Source organism: Heterocephalus glaber, unplaced genomic scaffold, assembly GCF_053883595.1.
Source record: "Heterocephalus glaber isolate CG9 unplaced genomic scaffold, H.glaber_assembly_v1.0 deba00001444, whole genome shotgun sequence".
Lineage (NCBI taxonomy): Eukaryota > Metazoa > Chordata > Mammalia > Rodentia > Bathyergidae > Heterocephalus > Heterocephalus glaber.
The window spans coordinates 496,660-521,593 of NW_028258297.1; the positions used below are offsets into that span (position 1 = coordinate 496,660).

The 24,934-nt window shown below is 40.6% G+C and overlaps 1 protein-coding gene and 1 non-coding gene across 8 annotated transcripts in view; both read right to left on the reverse strand.

The window, feature by feature from the left end:
• Ppp6r2 (protein phosphatase 6 regulatory subunit 2) overlaps positions 1–24,934 on the reverse strand; it is a 103,065-nt gene that overhangs the window by 63,147 nt on the left and 14,984 nt on the right. For 5 of the 7 annotated variants that reach the window (XM_087213618.1, XM_087213619.1, XM_021258719.2 and 2 more), the window contains one exon: positions 15,288–15,415. The exons of 1 other annotated variant lie outside the window; for it this stretch is intronic. The gene's annotated coding sequence lies outside the window, so the exon portion shown is untranslated. Of the gene's footprint in view, positions 1–15,287; positions 15,416–16,892; positions 17,021–24,934 lie in introns of those variants that run through there. One more of the 7 variants, XM_021258718.2, reaches the window with a different exon arrangement.
• Positions 9,689–9,774, reverse strand: LOC147827433 (small nucleolar RNA SNORD62). Its single transcript, XR_015452377.1, has one exon. It is a non-coding gene; the product is annotated as a small nucleolar RNA SNORD62 (small nucleolar RNA).

Genomic DNA, 24,934 nt, shown 5'->3' on the forward strand with positions numbered 1-24,934 from the left:
GGAGGATTGCCAAGATTTCGAGGCCAGCCTAGACTACACACTAGTTCAAGGCCAGCCTGAACAGTGAGACCCTGTCTCAAAAAAAAAAAAAAAATCAGCACACAAAAACCAGCTGCATTTCTATACAACACCAATGAAAAGTACGGGAAAAAATTAAAACAATTCCATTTACATTATCAACAAAAGAATAAAATAATTAGGAATAAATTTAGACAAGAAAGTGAAACACTGCTAGTTGTTATGGCATATGCCTATAATCTCAGTGCTTGGGAGGCTGCGGCAGGAGGATCACCATTAATTTGAGGCCATCTTGAATCACACAGCAAGACCCTGTCGCAAAAAAAAAAAAAAAAGGCCAGGGAATGGAACTCAGTGTAAAGGTCCTGGGTTCAATCCCCAGTATCACGTATGCACGCGTGCATGCATGCATACACACACACACACACACACACACACAAACAAACATAAAAACTTACGTTTCTGAAACTAAAGACCTCCCCTTATCTGTAGGAGCTAATGGTCCAAGATCCTAGTAGATGCCTGAAACTGAATACTATGTTTTTTCCCCATATACACATACCTATGGTAAAGTTTTATTTCTAAATTAGGCATCATAAAAGATTAACAACAATAACATAATAAAATAGAACAATTATAATTATATTCTGTAAAAGTTACATGAATGTGGTCTTTGCCTTTCTCAACATCTTACTGAACTGTACTTCTCTTCTTGTGATGATGTGAAATGATACTTAAAGGAAGAATTTTACAGCTTCCTTTTGGCATCACTATTCTTGCACTTGGGAGTAAGTCAAATAAAGGTTTACTTAAACACAAGCCCTCCAGTATGAGATAGCCAATTTCATAACCAAGATGCTACTAAGTGCCTAGTGGGCAGGTAGCACATACAGGGTAGGTATCCTCAACTAAGGGAAGAGTCACAGTGGCTGGGTGCTTGCCTCTCTCCACACCTAGGGGCCCACTCAGCAGTACTGTCAGCAGCTTAGCACATCCCAGGAGGAAGAACAACAGGTCCTTAAATATAGAAGAAATTCTCATATAACAAATTAAACCAAAATTAGGCCAAGCACAGTGACACACATCTGTAATCGAAGCCACTTGGGAGGCTGAGGCAGAAGGATTTGAGCCCAGCCTGGGCAACTTACCAAGACTATCTCAAAATAAATTTCCCCCCACCCCTGCACCAGTACCGGGGATCAAACTCAGGACCCTGCTCTTGTGAGGCAGCCACAGTGACACTGAGCTAAATCCCTGGCTCAAAATAAAATTTTAAAAGGCTGGGGTATGGCTCAGTAGCAGAGCATTTGCCTAGCATGCACAAGGACTTGTGTTTGATCCTGAACATTAAACAAACAAACAAAAAACAAGCCTGGAACACTGGGGCACACCTGTAATTCTAGCACTTAGGAAGGCTGTGGCAGTAGAGTTGCAAGTTCATGTCCCACCTGGGAAACTTAGCAAAACCTTGCTCAAAATAAAATATAAAAATGGTGGGGAATATGGGGCAGTGGCAGAATATTCCTGGGATTGGTCCCCAAGACTGCAAAAAGAAATAAATAACCATTGTCCTATTGCTCATTTATTCATCTTTTGAAATTTGAAACAATAAGTAAACATTTACTTATTTACCCCTAAATTATAAACCAAAAGTTTAGTAAGGATATCCACCCTGTAAACAAGAACCCAGGACATTTTAGCATCAGTGTACTGGCTGAGGCCCACTTACTGTCCACTGCTGACACCAAGTCTGGGACCCTGTTCAGTTACGTAAGTTCAGTAAGGTCGAAGGTTTTGGGGATACATAACCAAACCAAGTGGCCCCTCCTCTTCTCCAGAAGTCCAGCTAGCTCTACTGCAGCCTCTGTTTCCCCCTGACCTACAGGGGCTAGGAGATCCCTAGGGAGGATGCCGGACACTCAGGAGCCAGGAAATGGAACTGCTGATATTCACACAGGTGACCAGTGGTTTCTCTGTAGAGAAGTGGGAAGACCTAGACTCTGCTTAGCAGAATTTGTGTAGGGATGTGATGGTAGAGACCCACAGAAACCTGGTCTGTGGGGTAGCTGTCTCTAAACCACATCTGATCCCCTTTATGGAGGAAAGGAAAGAGCCCTGGGATGTAAAGATAAAGTCATATACCCAGATTCTGTCTTTTAATGGAGACAAAAACATGCGCTGGAGAAAAGATACCCAATTAAACAAATAAGGCTGGGAAAGCTGGATATCCACAAGCAGAAGATTGAAACTAGATCTCTTTTTAAAAAAGAAAACAAAAGAAAGAAACTAGATCTCTTTCTCTTACCTGGTACTGAAATCAAATTTAAGTGGATCAAGACCTAGATATGACCCTGGAAAATCTGAGACTAATGGAAGAAACACAGGGAAAACACTTGAAGCCATATGCTCAGGCAAAGACTTCCTGAATATAATGGCAATAACACAGGAAATAATATCAAGAATCCAAAATATAAATAAATAAATTTTTTAAAAAGAAAAAAAATATCAAGAATCAAGAACTGAGACTACATCACATGGTGGTGAACGCCTGTCATCCCAGCACTCTCAGAAGCTGAGGCAGGAAGCTCACAAGCTCAAGCCTGGCCTAGGCAATTTAATGACTTAGCAAGACTCAGTCTCAAAATGAAAAAGGCCTACAGGTGTAGCTCAACACAAACCCTTGGGTCCAATCCCCAGTATCACAGAAATAAAAAAAAATGAAAAAGAAAGGAAGGGAGGGAGAGAGGGAGAGAGGGGGAGAGGAAAAGAGAGAGGGAAGAGGCAAGAGGCTGGGGATTTAGCTCAGTGGTAGAGTGCTTGTCTAGTTCCATCCTCAGCACCAATGAATGAAGAAAAAAAAAAAACAAAGAAAGGACTACTTCAAATTAAAAAGCTTCTGCATAGCAAAGGAAACAATTAACAGGGTCAGGGATTTAGCTCAGTGGTTCTGTAGCCTGGTGCCTGCGTTGCAAGCACAAGGACCCAAGTTCGATCCCTGGTACCAAAAAAAAAAAAACAAGGAAACTATTAACAGAGTGAAAAGACAACCCTACAGCAGAAAATCTTTGCTAGCTACTCTTCTGATAGAAGAATATTTACAACATATAAAGAATTCAAAAATGACAAATAAAAGCAAATAACCCAATCAATAAATAGGAAAATGAGTAAACACTTTTCAAAAGAAAAAGTACAAATGGGCAGCAAGTGTATGAAAAGATGTTCAAGATCTTTAGCCAACAAGGAAATACAAATAAAAAACTATACTAAAATTCTACCTCCCCCCATTAAGAATGGCTATCACCAAGGTTAAAAAAGAACAATGAAAAAAAAAATAAATTAAAAAACAAAACAAAACAATGAATGCTGATAAAGGTACGAAAAAAAGGAACCCTCCTACACAGGTGGTAGAAATGTAAACTAGTGAGTGGGCTGGGGATTTAGCTCAGTGGTTGTGCCGCCTGCCTTGCAAGTGCAAGGACTGGAGTTCCATCCTGATGCCAAAAAAAAAAAAAACAAAAACCAAGAAATGTAAAATAGTAAAACCAGATGAAAATTATTATGGAAATTCCTCAAAAATCTAAACTTAGAAATACTATTTGATCCAGGGATATCATTTCTCAGTATATTCCTGAAAGAACTGAGGACAGCATACAAAGGTGATATGTGGATACCCAAGTATATAGGGGTGAAATTCACAATAGCTAAGCTCTGGAAACAGACTAGACACCTGTCAACAGATGAATAAAAAAATATGGTACACATATACACAACAGAATATTATTCAGCCATAAAGAACAAAATATTGTCATTTGCAGGAAAATGGATGGAACTTCAGACCATCATGTTAAGCAAAATAAGCCAGTTTCAAAAAGTTGTATGTCGCATGTTTTCTCTTATATGAGCAATCTACAATAAATAAATAGACAAATAAGAGATGACAGGAAACTAGCAGGCAGACTTTTAGAAATGTGAAAGGGGATTAGAGTGGAAGGAGGAAAGGGAAAGGAGGCTAATAGGAGAAAAGTAGTCAGGGGCCGGGGATGTAGCTCAGTGGTGCCTCTGCCTGCCTCGCAAGCGCAAGGTCCTGAGTTCGATCCCTGGTACCAAAAAAAAAGAAAGGAGAAAAATAGTCAAGATATTTATGTCCCAATATACCAAAACAAATCTCACTGTTCTGTATTACTATATGCACTAATAAAATACATTCTGTCTTAAAAAGCCAGACATGGTGGCATATGCCTGTAATTCTAGCACTCTAGGAGGCAGAGGCAGGAGGATATTAAGTTTGAGACCAGTCAGGGCAAGTTAGCTGTTCAGTGAGTCCCAAACTCAAAATAAAAAAGGGCTGCAGGACCGGGGATTTAGCTCAGTGGTTCCCCCACCTGCCTTGAAAGCACAAGGTCCCGAGTTTGAACTCCGGCACCAAAAAAACCAAAACCAAAAACCAAAAACAAACAGAATAAGAAATAGAAGATACAAAGAAGGAAAACTACCATCTACAATTACCTTGATTTCAAAAAACAATAACTTTTTTAATATCAAAAAAGGAAGTCCATGGCTGGGGATGTAGCTCAGTGGCGCCGCGCCTGCCTCACAAGCGCAAGGTCCTGAGTTCAATCCCCAGTACAAAAAAAAAAGGCACCCATACTCTTAGAATTGAGGGTAGTGTTTTACGTTGAAAAAATGGTCATGTTACACCTGGTGAGGTAGTGCATTCCAGTAATCCCCGCACTCCAGAAGCTGAGGCAGGACTGCTATGAGTTCAAGGTCAGCCTGGGTTATTATATACTGAGCTCAGCCTGAACCACATAGCGAGACTGTCTCAAAAACAGTCATTTTAAGAAAAAGTAGCTTCTAAGCCAGGCATGGTGCTGCATGCCTGTGTAGACCTTGTCTCAAAAAAGAAAGAAAAGAAAAGTAGCCTCCTTACATTTATTTTACTCATCTCACCAATTTTAAAGAACAGCATCTGAGGACCTCTACTTACATTACCACTGATACTTTAAATAAAACCGGGTTACTCAAGATTGGCCATCTGCCTTACTAGCTTAAATCAGAACATTGTGCTTTGGGTTACATTTTTTAAAAAAATCTCTGTCAGTGCTTCTGTCAGCTAGTGTATGTTACTTTTCTCTCGTTGCTGAGACAAAGTACCCGGCACCCAAAGTTAAAGGGGAAAAGGTTCACTTGGCTTATGTAGAGGTTTCAGTCCATAATCAGCTGGCTCCACGGCAGAGTGGCAGAGGGGCAACCGCTCATGGTGGTGAAAGCAGCAAAAGCAACAAATTTAATAGTGTCTGTTTGCCCCTTTTATCTTTTTCAGGCTTCTGGGATTATGGCAGTGCCAAACCAATCCATGTACTGGTTTAGTAATCATACACCCTTACTCCCAGCATCACACACTCTAGATTCAGCCACTGCATGATATTTTGGGGGGGATGCACAGACCCAAGCCATAACAGCTACCCATGCATTTTAAGAAATACAATACTCAAAACGACTGCATCAGTGGCATCCTTTAAGGATTCACTAAAACAGCCCTGGTTCCTCTGCAGCTAATTTCACTGTCAAAGGAACCTATTTCAGAGCAGTCACTCAGATAACACTGCACACAGCTCTTCCAAACATTTCTCACATGCCAGCAACCACTCCCACCCTCTAGAGAGGCACTGCTCACCTTCCTTCCCTGACTGATTCAAAGGTCACCTCTGGCTGCATCCTTGAACAAGTGGCTTGTTCACTAGAGACGTCCCTGCTTCTGTGTGGAGCACTGACACAGCAGGATGATCCTGCCCATCCTAATAGGTGGCCTCAAGAGTCCCTAGAGACTGCCTCACCCAGTGCCACCAAGATCTTCTATACACTCACCCATACACCCAAAAGTCAAGGGAAAGGAACCTGAGGTTCTGTTTCTTTATTTACTTTTTCAAGGCAGCAGAACCATCAGACAGGAAGTGGATTCCAAACAGAAATGTTACCCCATATGATCCCATAGTTCTATGAAGGAGCCCTTCAAGTCAGAACATTCTGTGGTAGACTGTTGCTAAGAGGAAATTAAAAATCCAAACTGTACCCTATTAACTGTCTGGGCAAAAAAAAAAATCGTTCTTTTTTCTTTTAAATATTTGTGATAAAAACTCTGGCTTTGTATGTGACATGAGGCCAGAATGTGATCTCCTAAGTTTGCTCATCTATGAAATAGGGATGATAAGGCTCCCACTGAAGAGCCATGGTGACAGTTAACTGAGCATAACTCCACACAGAGGGCGTGAGCAACTCCCAGTACATTTTATTCTAAAAGAGTAAAGATTGGCCAAGCATGGTGGTGCAGGCCTGTAATCCCAGCCCTTGAGAGGCTGAGGCAGAACTGCTGCAAGTTTGAGGTCAGCCTGGGATACACAGTAAGTTCAAGGCCAGGCTGGAATACGTAGCGAGCAAGACCCTGTCTTTAAAAAAGACCCTCTGTGTAAAGAGAAGGAGACAGAGATAAGGACGCCGACCTTGCTGAGGTCAAGCTTATGTTGCCAGAGCAGCAAGCTGACCGAGCACCTCTTCGCAGCCCCTCCTGCAGGGCATCCCACTGGTGGCATCACACTGGGATACTCTAGGAGCACTGACACCATGGAACCCAGGAACTGCTTCCTCAGGCTCAGAGAAGAAGTCGATGAAGAGGGACACACCTTGGATTGGCTGGATCCAAGAATTCCATTGGTCTGAGAGCAAAGGCATTGTGAGCCCCTTGTAGGCAATGATATCTGTCCAACCAGTCAAAAAACAAATACAACACCCTAATCTGGGCACAGGCCAGAGGGGGAAAGACCAAAAAATTTAAAACCCTTAAATAAAAACCTCAATTCAGAAGTGAAAAGAGGAAATAACCACAAAATAAATTAAAATAAGTATAAAAGAATAATTTAAAGTCAGAGTGCGGGCTGGGCATCAGGGCAATACTCATAATCCCAGCACTCTGGGAGGCTGAGGCAGGAGGATCACAAATTTGAGTCCAGCATAGAACACCTAGCAACTGAACCCAGGGCCTCACACTGAGCTACACCTCTAGCCCCTTTTATTTTTTATTTTAAGATAGTCTTGCTAAATTAGCTGGATGTGGTGGTATATGACTATAATCCCAGCGCTAGGGAGGCTGAGGCAGAAGGACTGCCACAAATTCAAGGCCAGTCTGGGCTATATAGCAAGTACAAGACCAGCCTGGACTACACAGCGAGACCCTGTCTTAAAAAAAAAAAAAAAAGAAAAGAAAAAAATCTATAAATTGCCTAGGCTAGGCTTGAATTTGCAGTCCTTTTACCTCACCCTCCGAGACTCCTAGGATTATAGGAATGAGCCATTGCATTTGGGCCCTCTTAGATTTTTTTATTGGAATTACACTGAATTTCTATGTCAGTTTTAGGAGAACTCACATCCTTACAAATTGAGTTTTCCATTACAAATCGAGGATTACCTACTTACTCATCAATTCTTCATTAATTCTTCTCACAACCGAGCAGTGTTCTCCAAGACATTTTGCACTTTCTTATTACATTTATTCCAAAGTACTTTGTATTTGGAATTGTACTGTATACACTATTCTTTTGTTTTCAGACAGGGTCTTGCTACAAAGTCTAGTCTGGCCTTAATCTTGCTAAGATGCCCAGGCTGGTCTTGAACACCTGATCCCCTTGCTCAGCCTCCCAACTACCACCCCCAGCCCTGTATATACTATGTTTTAATTTCAATGTGTTGGTTGATGAGATATCTATTTTTATAAACTGATTTTGTATCTAGAAATTTGCTAAATTATTATTGATGCAAGTTATCTAAAGATCATTTTGGATTTTCTACATAACAATATCACAGTGAATAAGTTTGTTTCTTCCATTTGAATCCCTTTATCTTGTTGCCCTTTTTCTGATTTACTGGGCTGGCTGAAACCTCCACCAAATCCTTAGTAGAAATGGCGAGAGTGAGGATCCTTCTCACTTTCAGAAAGTTTTCAACACAGCATCATTAAGCCAGTGTTTGTTTAAAAAAATTGTTTTTGCAGATTTTCTTTATAAAAATAAAGGAAATTTCACTACTTTTTCTTTTTTTCAGTACTGGGAATTGAACTCAGGACCTTGCGCTTGCCAGGGAGGCGTGGCACTGCTGAGCTACATTCCCGGCCCACCACCACTTTTCCTTTACCACTTCAATTATTTTGTGTGGTGTGTGTGTGTGTGTATGTGTGTGTGTGTGTGTGTGTGTGTGTGTGTAACTAGGGATAGAACCTAGGACCTTCACCCTGAACTACATCACCAGCCCTTTTTTATTTTTATTTTGAGACTAAGTTGCTTAGCCAGGCTTGAATTTACAATCCTCCTGCCTCAGCCTTCCAGAGTACTGGGATTACAGGTATACACTACCCTACTAGCTACTAGTTCAATTTTTATAGTGGTCCCTCAGAACTCATAAATTGTATACATTAAAATGTATAATTGGGCCGGGGATTTAGCTCAGTGGTTTCACCGCCTGCTGCGCAGGTGCAAGGACCCGAGTTTGATCCCCGGTACAAAAAAAAAAATGTATAATTAATTCTAATACCAGGTATCACAAAATGCTTTAACATTATTAACCCTCCTTCCTGACTTATTGTTTTCATGTATTAATCAATTCTATACCCATTTCACCCCATAGATATATCGCTAAAAATTAATGTTTTTAGTTTTTGTTTGTTCTGATTTTTTTTTGCAGTGCTAGGAATGGAAACCAGGGTCTCACACATACTAGGCAAGAATTCTACCCATAAACTACACTACACTGTTAGCCCTAACATTCCCTTTTTTTTTTTTTTTTTTTTGAGACAGGGTCTCACTATGTAGTTCAGGCTGGCCTTGAACTCACTGTGTAGCTTAGGCTGGCCTCAAACTCATGGTGAATCTCCTGCCTCAGCCTCCCAAGTGCTGGGATTACAGGCGTGCACCACCACTCACTCCCAGCTCTCTAACATACACTTTTATTTGCTCACATATTGTTTTTCTTGGGATCTTTTTCTTTTCTTTTTTTTTGAGATAGGGTCTTGTTATATAGTTCAGACTGACCTTGAACTGACCATGTAACCCAGGCTGGCCTCTAACTCGCAGCAATACGCCTGTTCCAGCCTCCCAAATTCTGGTATTGCAGGCATGCATGGTGATACCCTGCATCTGGATCTTGGTTTCCTGCCTAAAACCCATTCCATTCCTTAGAATTATATTTAGAAAAGGTCTGGGTGTTAACCCATTCCTGCTATATAACAAAACACAATAGATGGGAAATTTATAAACAAGCCAAATCTATTTAAATTCTGGAGGCCGGGAAGTGTAAGATCAAGATGCCACTGGGTCAGGGTCTGGTAAATGCTTGCTCCTCACACAGGGCGCCTTCTCCATATCCTCCTATGGCAGCAGGGGAGAAGGAACTACCACCTCCCTCAGGCTCTTTGATATGACCACCAGTCCCATTCAGGAAGGCACAGCCATAGCCCTTCTACCTAGTCACCCCCTAATGCTCCAGCACTTCGAATTAAGTTCTGATATGAATTTTGCAGGGGCACACATTCAACCATAGCAGACCACTAGTAATAAACTCAGTTTTTGGCTTCCTAAAAATGCCTTTATTTCATTTGCACTCTCTTTTAATTCCTTTGCCTTGGTCTCTCAGTCACTATCCTCTTTGTCTCTCTGCTGTTGGTCCAACAAGAAGAATCAGACAGACCTACTAGAATTCACATCAGTGAAACATCCTGATTCTTTTTTTCTTTTTTTTTTCTTTTTTTGAGTCAGGGTCTCACTCTGTAGTTCAGGCTGGCCTCGAACTCACTGTAGCACCAAAGACAAAGAAAGATCTTAAAGTGAATCAAGACAGAGGATTAAAACAGATTAACTTCAGATTAACAGATTAACTTGAACTCTCGTGATCCTCCTGCCTCAGCCTCTGAAGTGCCGGAATCACAAGGGTGTGCCACCATAACTGGCTACATCCTCATTCTTGAAAGATAATTTTGCCTAATATAAAGTTATAAGCCAGCAATTATTTACTTTTAGCATAATGAAGACATTATTCCATTGGCTTCAGGCTTCCATTGCTCCACTTAAGAAACCATGTTGTGGTTTGAAGCTCTTTCCTTCCTCCCTTTCTCCTTCCAGTTGTTTCGTTGGTTTGGATTGACTGATTGACTGATTTTGGTGGTACTTGGGATATAACCCAGGCACCTCACACAGATAGGCACTCTACCACTCAGCTAGATCCCCAGCTCTTTTTATTTTTTATTTCAGATCAGGCTTTTGCTAAGTTGCCCAGCTCATCCAACTTCTGACCCTCCAGACTCAGCCACCTTAGTAGCTAGGGTTATAAGCATTAGCCACTGCTCCTAGCCACAGTTTGAATCTTAAGTGTTCCCATGTGTCTGTCTGTTAAAGGGTTGGTCCAAGGTCTATGGCACTACTAGGAGGTGTAAAATCTTTGGGGGGGGGGGTGTCCAGTGGGAGGAAGCTGGGTCACTGGGGATGTGCCTTGAAAAGGGTGTCAGAACCCAGCCCCTTCCTCCTCCTCTCTTCTCCTTCCCTGGCCACTTGAGGCAAGCAGCCTTGCTCCACCATGTGCTCCCACCATGATGCTCTCTGCCTGCCACAGATCCAAAATCCATAAGGCCAGCAGACCATGAACTCAGAGACCTCTGAATCAAGAGCCAACGTCTCTCCTCAATTTAAATTGCTTTCTCAGGTATTTGGTCACAGAAAGCTGACTAACCCAAACCATCAGTCTAACTACTCCTCAAATGAAGTTAATCTGTCTTAATCCTTTGTCTTGATTCACTTTAAGATCCTTCTTTGTCTTTGGTGCTTTCCAACTTTACTCTCTTTGGCCAACTGTGTTGGCACATACCTTAATCCTAGCACTTAGGAGGCTGAGTAAAGAAGGATCACTGTGTGTTCAAGGCCAGCCTGGGCTACACTGAGTTGAAGGTCAACCTGAACTACAGGGTGAGACCCTGTCGCAAAAAAAAAAAAAAAAATTACCCCTTTGGACTACCTTTTAATTTTCTATTTATTTTCTTGATTCATTCATTTTCTTAAGACTTTTTTCACCCACTCTGGAAAATCTTTAGCCTTTATCTTTTCTAATAACAAATTTGCCTATTTTCTCTTTTCTCTTTATAGAATACCAACGACATGTACCTCACTCAATGCTCTAAGCCACTTACCCTCTATTATGTTTTCCATCATTTTCTCTGTGCCTCATTCTGTGTAATTCCTTCTCACCTGTCTGCTGATTTACTAATTTTCTCTTCAGTATGTATAATTTATTCTTAAACCCATGGCACACACCTGCAATCCCAGCACTGAGGGAGGCTGAGGCAGGAGGATTGAAAAGTCAAATCCCACCTGGGCAACTTAGTCAGATTCTGTCTCAAAATAAAAAGGGCTGGAGAGGCAGCTCAGTGATAGAGCACCTTTGATCTAAGCAAAAATTTAGTCAACAAGCTTTGGGTAAATAAAGGAAGTTTACTTTGTGTTTACTCTGAGCCCCTGAAGTTCCCATCCAGGCTGTTCAGAAGCAGTATCTAGAGCATGTCTTTTTGGGGGCCATTATAGATATGGTAGACCCAAATTCTCTCTTAATGCCTCTTTAAAATTTTTTTTTTTTTTGGTACTTTATCTTTGCTTGACTTACCTTAAGAAAGGAGTTTTGGGGCTGGGGATTTAGCTCAGTGGCTCTGCCGCCTGCCTCGAAAGAGCAAGGACCTGAGTTCGATCCCCGGTACCAAAAAAAAAATTTAAAAAAAGAAAGGAGTTTTCGCTCTGTTATTAAATCTATTTGCAACCAGCTAACTCAATTACCTCTGTGTGAATTTTTTATTTTGTGTATCATCTCTGGCCAATTTATAATACCCTACCATACCCCCCCCATACCTGAACTGTCCTTAGAAAGCAAGGTCAGTGCCTCATTAGGCTACACAGACATTCTATAGTAAACAGAAGTCACACCTACCTACTACAGTATTAACAAATGTAATCTTTTTTTTTTTTTGGTAGCGGGAATTGAATTCAGGTCCTTGCACTTGCACAGCAGGCAGCGAAACCACTGAGCTAAATCCCTGGCCCATACCTACTACAGTATTAAATAAACCTTCTGAATTTAGGTCACACTACCTCTAAAACCCCATGTTATACTGAAATTTTAGAATAAATTCTAAAAAGGTAGACCCAGGGATTTATTTATCCATCTTCACTTCTTTATAGTACTAGAAAATTCCTCTTCCTTTTGCACATTTGCAGCTTTACCTGCTTCTAAAGTCGAACTCCCAAAATGAATTAAAGTGCCAGTTATAAAACAACCTCCGATTCTAGCCTCTCTCCAGTTGACTGAGAGCCTAATAATCAGAATGATCACATGTACCCTCCCTCTTCTGTCCTAGAGGTTTCCTTATTTGTCACGTGCCCTCCTTCCTGGGACTAGCAATGTTTATCTTTTGGAGTCAGGCTTGATTTTCCTGAATTACTATCCAGTATAAACCTGGGCTAAAAATTCTCAGAAAGGCAAATCCATGCCCACGATTCCCAGAGACAAGCCTTCCACATTTTCTTTTTTTCCTGCTATATGCAGTAAAAAGACAGCCAGGTGGGGACAGGGAATCCACCCTAATCTTGTGGACACAGCCCTCCAGAGCTCACTGAGTGTAGGGAAGCCTCTAGGCTTTCTGCATTGAGAGGTCAGACCTTAACTACTACTCTTCTCTCGCTACCAGTCCTCTAAAATCAAAGCCCCACTTGGACCAGGTTATCAAACACCCTCAGAGCAAAGGCAGATTCCATCCTATGGTGCTTACATGACCTTTCTTGGTTCCAACTTTGTTAAATTTTGACATAAAAGCTCCTTGCTATCTTGTCAGTTCTTTAATTTTTTTCTTTTAATTTTTTTATTAGTTTTTGAAAAGTTCAAATCTATTAATACTTTGAATAAGTGCTGGACATGGTGGCACATGTCTATAATCTCAGCACTCAGGAGGCTGAGGCAGGAGGATGGGCATGAGCTCCAGGCCAGCCAGGGCTACCTAGTGAGTTCCAGGCCAGCCTGAACACAGTGAGACCTTGTCTCAAGAAAAAAAAACAATGGGGACTGGGGATTTGGCTCAGTGGTTTCATCGCCTGCTGCACAAGTGCAAGGACCCAAGTTCGATCCCTGGTACCAAAAAAAAAAAAAAACAATGGCATGTCATATATGTACACATAGGACCTAGAAGAATACACCCAGCTAAGATGCTTACGATTGTGAATGACTTTGTTCTTTGCTTCTTGTGTGTTTGTTTCCTGTAATGCACATATTAACTTTAAAAAATAGATTATTTTTAAGACTCGAAAAAAAAAAAAAACAAACTTTGAATAATGCCTCTCCACCATGTCCTCTATTTTTTTTTGTTTTTTGGTACCGGGGATCGAACTCCGGTCCTTGCACTTGCACAGCAGGCGGCAAAACCACTGAGCTAAATCCCCAGCCCATGTCCTCTATTTTTTAAATCCTGGAATTCCAACTACATATGCACAACACTTTTTTATTCTAACCTGTATTCTCAATCTAATTTTCTATCTCCCATCTCTGTGCTGCACTCTAGATTTTTTTTTTTTGATACTGAGGATCGAACTCCAGTCCTTGTGCTTGCACTGCAGGCGGCGAAACCACTGAGCTACATCCCCAGCCCTACTTTAGATATTTTTTTCAGCTATACGGTCTTCATCTGTGTTTAATCTGTTTAATTCATATACTGAGTTTTTAATTTCAATATGTTTTGGGGCCAGGGATGTAGCTCAGTGGTGCCGCACCTGCCTGGCAAGCGCAAAGTCATGAGTTTGATCCCTGATGGTGGGGGCGGATGGACATGTTTTTGTTCCTGAAAATTCTTTTTTGTTTTGTTTGTTTTGGTTTGTTTGGTGACCTTCCTATCTCAGCCTCCTGAGTACCTAGTCTTACAGACACTCCCACCATGATTGGCTCTAATTGGGTCATTTTTTTAATACTGGGAATCGAACTCTGGCCCTTGTGCTTGTCAGGCAGGTACTGCACCACTGAGCTATATCCCTGGCCCTGACTGGGTCATTTTGATATTTTTTTTGTTACTCATTCTTATTCTATTTTGCATTTCTCCAAATATTTCATATGTAATTACTATATACTATACTTCATTGATTATTCAATATCTACAGGCCTAGGTACATCTAATTATGATAACTCTTCCATGTCAGGATGCTTGTGTGTATGAATTGTGGGTATAAACTCAAGTTTGCTTAAATTTAATCTACAGAAATTGTGAGGACCTACATTGAACATACTTGCCTCTTGAAAAAAATTTGTATTTTTGTTTTGTTTTTTGGGGGGGGGGTTTGGTACAGGGATTGAACTCGGGTCCTTGCGCTTGCGAGGCAGGTGGCGGAACGACTGAACTAAATCCCCAGCCCCAAAAAATTTGTATTTTTTTCAGCAAGAACCAAAAGAGAGCTATCATAACATTCACTGTTCTTTTTTTCTTTTTCTTTTGGCACCAGGGACTGAACTCGGGTCCTTGTGCTTGCACAGCAGGCGGAGAAACCACTGAGCTAAACCCCCGGCCCACATTCACTGTTCTTGGTTTTTCTTTTCTCTTTTGCCTTTTGGAACATTATCTTAACTTTTAATGCACCAAAATGCTCACAAGAAATATTATAATTTATCCAGCACCTAATTATCTTATAATAGAGAGCCTTTTAAGAGCATCTAGTACCACAAGAAGCAGAAGTCCATCCTTCCTATCCTCTACTTGAAGGATGTACCCTAAATGGCAGCCATGACAGTGCACATGCCTTATTTAATGTGTTCCCTGCAAGAGAGCTAGAACATATACCTTACTACATCTGCATAACTATCCTGCCTACTATTTTTTTTTCATGCTGGGGATTGAACTCAGGACCTTATATGTGCTTGGCAAATACTGTACCACTGAGCTACACCCCTGACTGTCATCATTTTACCATTTTATGTAGATTACCCTTTGGCTTGAAGAGACCAGGCAACTTGGCCAGAAACACGTAGGTCCCCTCAAAGCTAGTCAAAGGAGATTGAGAGAGAGAGAGAGAAAGAAAGACAGAGAGAGAGAGAGAGAGGACTACATGCACACCTTCAAAACCGAAAATCGTCTATCCTTTGAACTTCCATCTATACAATGTTTGTGTAAATTACACAACATAGCAGAAATTAATTGCAAAGGAAAATTACCTTACCTTCTGTAGAAATTCTAGATTAAATTTCGTGTTTAGGCAAAATAGAAAAACATTTGGGTTTTTTCCTTGGAGTATATCCAACTTTAAGAATTTTTTTTCATTCAATGGACAATTTTTAATCTCTTTACCTGAAATATAAGAGAAAAAGCTCATTTTAATTTCTTCTTTCATAAAGTTAATTTACAGAAATGTAGGCAAAAAGACAAAGAAAACAAAAATCAGTATCTTTAGTTGCTATTCAAAGTATCAGAATATTCATGATGAAGACATAAAACTTCTAATCTTTGCTTGTTCTAAACAGATTCATGCCAGTGATAAAAATCCATTCTATATTCAGCTAACTGGCTTAGTGTTTAGAATGTCACACTAAAAAATCCAGGGGCAGCCAGGCACAGTGGCACTGGCCAGTCATCCTGCTATTCGCTCTTCAATAAGCTGATGTAGGAGGTCCCTTGAGTTCAGGAGTTCAAGCACAGACTGGGCAGTAAAGGAGATCCTCTCTCAATAAACAAAACAAATTTGAGTTGGTGGCACAAATCTGTTATTCCAGCACTCTGGGAGGCTAAGGCAGGAGGACTGCAAGTTTGAGCCCACCTTGGGTAACTCAGCAACTTTGCAAGGCCTCATCTCAAATTTAAAAAACATTGCCAGGGATGTAGTTCAATGGTGCCACGACACCTGGCAAGAGCAAGATTTTGAGTTCCATCCCTAGTACTGGGAAAAAAAAAATTAAAAACATTTAAAATGGGCTGGGACTCAGTATGAAGACCCTCGACTCAATCCCCAGTACTACAGGAAGAAAAAAAAAGCTGGGTGTGGTGGTATACACCTGTAATCCTACCATTTAGAATAATGAAACAAGAAAACTGCAAATTCAAATCCTGCCTAGACAACTTAGTGAGACTCTGTCTCAAAAACTAAAAAAATAAGCCAAGCATGGTGGTACATGCCTGTAATCCCAGCACTCAGGAGGCTGAGGCAGGAGGATCACCATGAGTTCAAGGCCAGCGTGGGCTACACAGTAAGTTCAAAGCCAACTTGAACTGCACAGCGAGACCCTGTCTCAAAAAAAAGCATATTCTTTGTCAGAAAGAAGAAAGGGAGAAAGATGGTAATGGGAAAGGTGGGGAAGGAGAGGAGTGGGGAAAGGAGGAAAGGAGGAAATGAAGAGGAAGGGAGGGAAGGAAGGAAGAAGGGAGAAAAGGAAGGAAGGAGGGAGGAAGGCAGGTAAGCAGGCCTGGGGTAGGAGCACATAACCTAACCCTAACCTGGCATACACCTGTTTTCTGCTTGCAACCCCAGCAACATGACTCTCTCCTATAACCTCCCTGCAGCATAGAGTACGACCCTCTCCTACTCTATAGCCTGTGTCTATCAGACTAGGCTCTGCTATTATTGTATGTGGTGGTGGTGAGGTTTCCATCCTTTTCATCTTACCATGTCCTCAGATCTCATTCTGCAGTGCTAAATTGTTTCAGAAAATTTTCTCCCAAGCCCTATCCCCCAATTCCTTTCCTAAGCAGAATAATTTCTTTGATGCCCACTCAGGAAAAAGCCACCTGTCCTCTCCCACAGGGCATTCTGATGAGAGGGACCAGCACTCACTCTCCTTGGTCCTCATGGATGTTCTTTCTTTTTCTTTTTCCTCTTTCATGCATTCATTCATTCGTTTTTTTAACTGCTGTTTTTGATTTTTGGTAGTGCCAAGGATGGAACACAGAGCTTCACACATCCTGGAAAAGGGCACACATTTCTCTATGGATATTTCCAGACCACCTTGTGCTTTCATTTTTTTAAAAAAAAAAAACTCTACCACAACTTTAAATAAATAAATAAATATATATATGTACATATACATATTTTTTTTTTTTGAGACAGAGTCTTGCTAAGCATTTCAGGCTGGCCTTGAACTCACTATACATCCCAGGCCGGCCTCAAACTCTCAGCAATCCTCCTGCCTCAGCCTCCCAAGTATGCCACCATGTCTGATAACAAATTAAAATATACAAAACAATGCTTTTTCAAGACACTGGACATCAGATAATGAAGGACAATGACCCCTGAAAGAAGAGGAACAAGTAAAAGGAGCCCTGCCACTGCTCAGGTACCTTCCTGAATAAAAGTCCCACCCCCAGACAGGGAAGGAGAAGAGGTAGAATCCAGAAGTATCCTGAGTTGAAAAATAACTGAGGCACAGAGAAGCCAAGGTGCCCAGAGTTCACAAGAGAATTGCAGAGGCTAGGTGTGGTGGTGCATGTCTGTAATCCCAGCACTTGTAAGGCAGAGGAAGACAATCATCTCCATCTTCAAGGCCAGCCTGGGTTACATATTGAGCTTAAGGCCAGCCCAAACTACACAGCGAGACCCAGAATCTTCCAGGCTGCTGTACCATCACCCCCAGCACCCAGGAGCAGAGCTGCCCCCAGCACAGAGGAGGTGAACCTTCCGGGCCACTGCACCACTGGCCCCAGTGCCTAGGAGCAGAGCTGCCCCCAGCACAGAGGAGGTAAACTTTCCCAGCCGCCATACCACTGCCCCAATGCAGAGGAGGTAAGCCGTGCACCACACCTCCCCCCTTGAAATGAGAAGACATTTAAACAAGTCTCAAAACCAGACTCCCAGATCACCTAAAGCAACCCCAAAGTGAAACAAGATGGAACAATCTGATACTCAACCATCTGGACTCCCTGAACTAGCAACGAAAGAGGATCTGGAAAAAATGAAATCAGAAATAACTTCTCAGATAACAGCAGAGATTGTGCCCAAAGTGCAAGAGATGATTAATAAATCTAGAGAGGACACAGATAAAAAAACAGAGGAGCAGGGCTGGGGATTTAGCTCAGTGGTTTCGCCACCTGCTACACAAGTGCAAAGACCCAAGTTCAATCCCTGGTACAAAAAAAAAAAAAAAAATAGAGGAGCTGAGGAGCTTGATGGAATCCCAACATAGGAAACAAATGGAATCCATAAAACAGATACAAACAGATTTCCAGAAGATTAAAAACTCCACTAAAGGTTTATGCAGCAGAATGAGCCAATGTGAGGACAGAATTTCAAATATAGAAGATAAGAATGCAATTAGTGACCAGGAAAACAAAAATTTCTTTAAAATAATAATGGACCATGAGAAATCAATCCAGCAGCTGCTAGATGATGCAAAGAAAAATAACATTAGACTGATCAGAGTCCATAAAGAGGAGAGAGTGCAGACAACATAAAAAAAAAACTGTACACAGAAGTGATGGCAGAAAACTTCCCAAGCAGGGGAAAAGAACTTGACATACAGATAAGTGAGGCATATAGGACTCCAACTAGCCTTGATCAAAAAAAAATCTACACATAGGCATATAATAGTTAAGATTCCAGAAACCCAAGAGAAGAACAAAATTCTACAAGCAGTTAGAGAAAAGAAACAAATCACATACAAAGGAAAGCCCATCAGAATCACAGTAGACTTTTCAATGCAAACCCTCAAGGCAAGAAGAGCTGGGAGTGATGTGTTTCAAGCCCTAAAGGAAAACAGCCTCCACAGATTGATGTACCCTGCAAAACTATAATTCAAAATTAATGGAGATAATAAGATACTTTCATGACAAAGAGCACCTTAGGAACTTCATGAATACCAAACCAGCACTCCAAAAACTTTTAGAATTTTAGAATTTTGAATTTTAGAATTTTAGAATCCTAGGAAAAGACAATAAGAATAACCCCAGGAATTCCAACAGAATGAATCCATCAGGCACAACAAGAAATCAGATGCAAGGGGCCAGGGATTTAGCTCAGTGGTTTCACCGCCTGCTGTGCAAGAGCAAGGACCCGAGTTCAATCCCCAGTACAAAAAAAATTTTTTTTAATTTTAAAAAAAGAAAAGAAAAGAAATTAAACACAAAGGGGGAGACTCTAACAAAAAGAAAAAGTCATGACAATGATAAGTCAATATGTATCAGTTATAACCATCAATGTTAATGGTCTCATTCACCAATCAAAAGAAACACACTGGCAGAATGGGTCAAGAAGCAAGATCCAAAAATATGCTGCATACAAGAAACACACTTAACTCAAAAAGAAACTCACAGACTGAAAGTTAAAGGGTGGAAAACAATACTCCATGCAACAGGAACCTGAAAAGAAGCAGGAGTAGCTATCCTCTTTGCAGATCAAGTGGATTTCAAACCAACACTGATTGAGAGACACAGAAGGACACTACATCCTTGTAAAGGAAACAATTGAAGAGGAAGAGATGACAATCATAAACATATATGCACAAAACACTAGTGCATCCAACTATATAAAACAAATACTAATGGACATGAAAAATCAATTAAGCACTAATACAATAGTAGTGGGGGACCTCAATACCACACTGTCACAAATAGATAGATGAACTAGACAAAAAATAAGCAACGAAATACTAGAACCCAATTAAACTCTTGAACAAATGAACTTAACAGATGTTTACAAAGTGTTCCACCCCACAAAATCAGAATACACATTCTTTTCAGCTGCACACAGGTTGTTCTCCAAAACAGACCACATACTTGCTCACAGAACATGTTTAAGTAAGTGCAAAGGAACTGAAGTTATCCCCTGTATATTATCAGACCATAGTGCAATGAAATTGGAGATCAATAGCAAAAGAAACCACAAGAATTTCATAAACACATGGAAATTGAACAACACACTTCTGAATAACCAATGGGTCACAGAGGAAATTAAAGAAGAAATCAGACAGTTCCTACAATTAAATGACAATTACAATAGGACATACCGGAATCTATGGGACACAATGAAAGCAGTCTTATGAGGGAAATTCATACCAGTGAATACTCACATTAGGAAAACAGAGCAAGCCCAATTAAACAACCTGATGCTGAACCTCAAGCTTCTAGAAAAAGAAGAGCAGAACAAACCCAAAACTTATACAAGGGAGGAAATTATCAAGATCAGAGCAGAAATCAATGCAATGGAGACTAAGAGAATGATACAGAAAATTAATGAAACAAAGAGTTGGTTTTTTTCAAGAATAAATAAAATCGGGAAACCTTTAGCCAATCTTATCAGAAAAAGGAAAGAAAAGGCCCAAATCTATGCAATTAGGAATGAAAAGGATGAAATTACAATGGATCCAACAGAAATCCAGAGGATCATCAATACCCTACTTTGAGAACCTATACGCCAATAAGATGGAAAACACAGAAGAAATGGACAGATTCCTAGATAAGTATGAATTACCAAAGTTGAATGAAGAAGACCTAAAAATTCTAAACAACTCAACATCAACCAATGAAATTGAAAATGTAATTAAAAACTTACCAACTAAGAAAAGCCGAGGTCCTGATGGCTTCACTGCAGAATTCTACAAGACATTTAGAGACGAACTACTGCCACTACTGTTCAAACTCTTCAATGAAATTGAAAGGGAAGCAATACTCCCGAATTCATTCCTGGAAGCAACCATCACTTTGATTCCCAAAGCAGAGAAAGACCCAACCGAAAAAGAGAACTGTACACCAATCTCACTAATGAACATAGATGCAAAAATCCTTAATAAGATACTGGCAAATAGACCAAAAAAAAGATACTGGTAAATAGAATGCAGAAGATCAACAAGAAGACCATACACCCTGATCAAGTGGGATTCATCCCAGGGATGCAGGTTCAACTTACACAAATCAATAAATGTAATACATTATATCAATAGAGCCAAGGACAAAAACCATATGATCATCTCAAGAGAAGCAGAAAAAGCATTTGACAAAATCCAACATGCATTTATGATAAAAATCCTACAAAAAATTGGAATAGATGGTCTCTACCTCAATCTGATAAAAGCCATCTGTGAAAAATCAACAGTCAATGTCATACTAAATGGTCAAAAACCGAAATCCTTCACACTAAAATCAGGAACAAGGCAAGGATGTCCACTATTACCACTTCTGTTCAATATAGTTTTGGAAACATTAGCCACAGCAATTAGACAAGAGAAAGAAATAAAAGGAATAAAGATAAGAAATGAAGAATTCAAATTGTCATTATTTGCAGATGACATGATACTCTATATAGAAGAACCCAAGTATGCCACCAAAAGTCTTCTAGACTTAATAACCAAATTCAGTAAAGTAGCTGGATACAAGGTCAACACACAAGAATCAATAGCTTTCCTCTACACGAATGACAGACTCACTGAGAAACAGGGCAAACAATTCCTTTCACAATTGCATCCAAAAAACTGAAATACCTAGGAATCAACCTAACAAAAGAAATCAAAGACCTCTTCTCTGAAAACTATAGCACTCTGAAAAGAGAGATTGAAGATGGTATCAGAAAATGGACAGACATCCCCTGCTCCTGGGTAGGAAGGATCAATACAGTGAAAATGGCCATACTTCCAAAACTGCTATATAGATTTAATGCAATTCCAATTGAGATCCCAGCAGCATACTTCATGGACCTTGAGAAAACAATCGAAAAATTCATTTGGAACAAGAAGAGACCTAGAATAGCAAAAGAAATTCTAGGCAACAGAGACATGCCAGGGGATATTACAACCCCCAACTTGTAACTATACTACAAAGCTACTATGATAAAAACAGCATGGTACTGGCAAAGAAACAGACCGGAGGACCACTGGAACAGATTAGAAGATGCAGAAACAACTCCAGACACACTCAGCCACCTCATCTTCAACAAAAGAGCCAACTACCCTCATTGGAGGAAACATAGCCTCTTTAATAAATGGTGCTGGAAAAATTGGGTTTCAACTTGCCAAAGATTAAAACTAGACCTGTATCTCTCACCATGCACTGAACTATAACCAAAATGGATTAAAGATCTAAATATTAAAATGGAAATGCTGAACCAGGTGGAACAGAGGTTAGGTAGAACCCTTGAAGACATCGGTGTAGGAAAAGATTTTATGAACAAAACCTCAGTTGCCCGTGAACTAGCACAAACAATCAACAAGTGGGATCTCTTCTTATTAAAAAGCTTCTGGGGCTGGGGATTTAGTTCAGTGGTTTCACCGCCTGCTACGCAAGCACAAGGACCCGAGTTCGATCCCCAGTACCAAAAAAACCCTTCTGCACAGCAAGAGAAACCACCAACAGTGTGAAGAGACAACCCACAATGTGGGAAAAAATGTTCACCTGCTGTTCCTCAGACAAAGGTCTACTATCTAGAATCTATAAAGAACTTTAAAAAATCAGACCTCCCATATTTTTTTTTTCATACCAGGGATCAAACTTGGGACCTTGCACTTGTGAGGCAGGCGGCGGAACCACTGAGCTAAATCCCTGGCCCCAGACCTCCCAAATTTAAAGACCCAATCCAAAAATGGGCATCTGAAATGAACAGACATTTCTCAGACAAAGAAGTAGAAATAGCAAATAAACATATAAAAAAATGTTCAACATCACTGGTCATTCGAGAGATGCAGATGAAAACAACACTGAGATTCCACCTCACCCCAGAAAGAATGGCTGCTATCAAGAAATCAACCAATAACAAATGCTCGCAGGGCTGTGGGGAAAGAGGAACACTGCTCCACTGCTGGTGGGAATGTAGACTGGTGCAACCACTGTGGAAATCAGCATGGAATTACCTCAAAGAACTAGGACTGGAACTTCCACTTGATGCTATTCCCCAGATGGGTATCTTCCCAAAAGAATTAAAAGAATCATACCACAGTGATATATGTGCACCCATGTTCATAGCAGCACAATTTGTAATAGCTACAGCTTGGAAGCTGCCCAATTGCCCATCAACTGGAGACTGGATAAAGAAAATATGGTTTTTTATAAAATAGAGTACTACTCAGCCATAAAAAATGAGAAATTAGAGACATTTATAGGTAAATGGATGCACATTGAGGCCATACTCCTAAGTGAAATAAATAGGACACACATGTAAATACTGAATAGTTTCTTTGGTGTGAGAAACTGAAAGTGTAAATAAGGACTAAAAGGTATAATAGATAATGTAAAATAGGAAGAAAAGGGGCAAAGGGGAAGGGGAAGTGGGAGCGGTAGGGAAAAGGACAGAAGGAAATGGGATTAATATGAGAAAATGAAAAAATGGAAACAAAGTCTTTGTAAATAGGGAGGGACAGAGGGGTTGAAGGAAGGGCAGGGGAATGGGGAAAAAATGAGAACCAAGAGGGGCGGGGATTTAGCTCAGTGGTTTCCCTGCCTGCTGCGCAAATGCAAGGACCCGAGTTTGATCCCCGGTACCAACAACAACAACAACAAAAAGAACCAAGAGAGATTATGTAAAGGTGCAAATTTCCAATGATGAATGTCATTATATTGTATACCTAAAATGTACCAATAAAATTAACTTTTAAAAAACCAAAAATACATACCAAGACCCTATTTCAAAAATAAATTTAAATAAATAAAGAGAATTGCAGAGGGTCTTCGGCTGAGAGCTGATTGGTGCTTGTGGTAAGGAAAGCACCCAGCCAGGGAAACATCACTCAAAAAAATTCTATGAAGGCCAGGAATTTAGCTCATTGGCACACCTGCCTCACAAACATAAGGTCCTGAGTTCGATCCCTGGTATCAAAAAAAAGATTCTAGGAGGCTGGAAATGTACCTCTGTAGAGAAAACTTGCCCAATATGTGCAAGGCCATGAGTTCAATCCCCAGTACTGCAGAATTAAAAACAAAAGATTAGAGGGAACAATTCTCAACATTCACACAGGGCCAATGTTGGTTCTCCTTCCTGCCAGAATAGAAAACCCTGTAATTTACAGGACATTGGACACAGTGCTCAAAGACTTGCCTCAGTAGTTCGGTAAAATTAGCCACAGACAAAACAGCTCTGGCCGGGGATTTAGCTCAGCGGTTCCACTGCCTGCCTCCCAAGCAGAAGGACCCGAGTTCAATCCCCAGTACCAAAAAATAAAAGAGAGAGAGAAAACATCTCTGTAGTTCACCTAACAAAGCTTAAAAGCAAGACTCCCCAAAATCAAACCATTTCCAAGTAATTAAGCCCAATTCAGAACAAAAGTCAAGAACATTCACAGGAATACAAAGATACCCAACATCCAGCAGAATAAAATTCACAATGTATAGGCATCCAATCAAAGCTTACTAGGGCAGGCAAGGGAACTTCACAAAAACTATAAGGAGGAAACTGAAACCAACTCAGAAATGCATAGATGAGTTAGTAGACAGGGGCATTTAAACAGTTGTTAAAATTGCTATGAATGTATCCCATATGTTCAAATTCTTAAAGGAAATATTGTACATGTTAAGTAGAGACATGGAAGGCATGCCAGGACCCAAATACAATTAATAAAAATGCCCTTTATCCAAAAGAAGGCAGAAGCTGCACACAGTGAAGCACATGTGTAACCCTAGCAACTCAGGAGCTTGAGGAAGTACAACAGCAAGTTTGAGGCCAGCCTATGGAGCTATGGAAATCCTGTTTCAAAATAAAATATAAAAATGGCTGAGAATGTTACTCAGTGATATAGCACACCTGGGCTCAATGTCCAGTACCAAAGAGAAGGGAAGGGAAGGGAAAAGAGAAAAAGAAGGCAGAGGAAACGGGAACAAAGAGCACACTACAGTGGACCCTTGACTTACAAACTCAATTCGTTTCCCAAGGCTAGCTGTAACTCAAGTTGGTCAACTGCCTTCAAA